At 41.2% G+C, this 771-nt stretch overlaps 1 pseudogene; it reads left to right on the top strand.

Annotated features, from left to right (window-relative positions):
- The first annotated feature begins 210 nt into the window (after window positions 1-210).
- LOC147492610 (small nucleolar RNA R71) lies at window positions 211-305 on the top strand (annotated as a pseudogene).
- The last annotated feature ends 466 nt before the right edge of the window (window positions 306-771 follow it).

The following is a 771-nucleotide window of genomic DNA, read 5'->3' as shown; positions in this document are numbered from 1 at the left end:
GCGGCCTTAACTGTATTTGATGAACTAGTGGAGCGGTGGATATCATCAATATCCCCCCAGTTGTTATTTCGCTTAGTTTGATCCTCTAAAAATTTATAAGCCTCCGAGGCTCCTTTGCTTAAGAAAATACCCCCATTCATTATGTCTAGGTTTTCTTTATGGTGGTGTAGAAGTCCTTTGAAAAAGGCACGAACTAACGTGTCTTTCGCTAAATTATGATGTGGACACTCTATAAGGAGATCGGTGAAACGATTCCAAGCCTCTGAAAATGATTCATGAGGATTTTGTCGAAAAGAAATGAATCTTGGAAAGCATCTCATCCGTCTTTAGGGGTGGGTAAAATTTTCCATAAACAATTTGAACAAGTTTAGCCCACGAGTCCACGAGAATTAGGTGTTTGGGCAGTTAACCAAGGCGCCGCCTTATCGGCTAAGGTGAAAGGGAATACCACGAGTTTATTTTGTTCCACACCAACCGTAGGATGGTGGAATGTTGTTAGGACTTGTTCAATCATGCGCGTAATCTTTGATAAGGTTTTTCATGGTCTAATCCATGAAAACAGGTAACAAATTAAAAATATTTGGGGGATTAGGAAATCCCCTTTGGGTCTGCTAGAAGCGATGCAAGATTTGGGGCTATCGCTCAAGGCTTTGTAGAAGTCAGAGAGAGGACTCTCTCTTTCTTCAGCCATTATATCAGGTGGTGTGTGTGAAATAGTAGCTAGAGGTGTAGTGGGTGGTATACTAGATAGACTTGTTTGTTGACGTTGTT

The sequence above is a fragment of the Coptis chinensis genome, chromosome 6 (genome assembly GCF_015680905.1).
Source record: "Coptis chinensis isolate HL-2020 chromosome 6, ASM1568090v1, whole genome shotgun sequence".
NCBI lineage: Eukaryota > Viridiplantae > Streptophyta > Magnoliopsida > Ranunculales > Ranunculaceae > Coptis > Coptis chinensis.
Note: the sequence above shows the minus strand (reverse complement) of the source record. Positions and strands in the feature narration are given on the sequence as shown.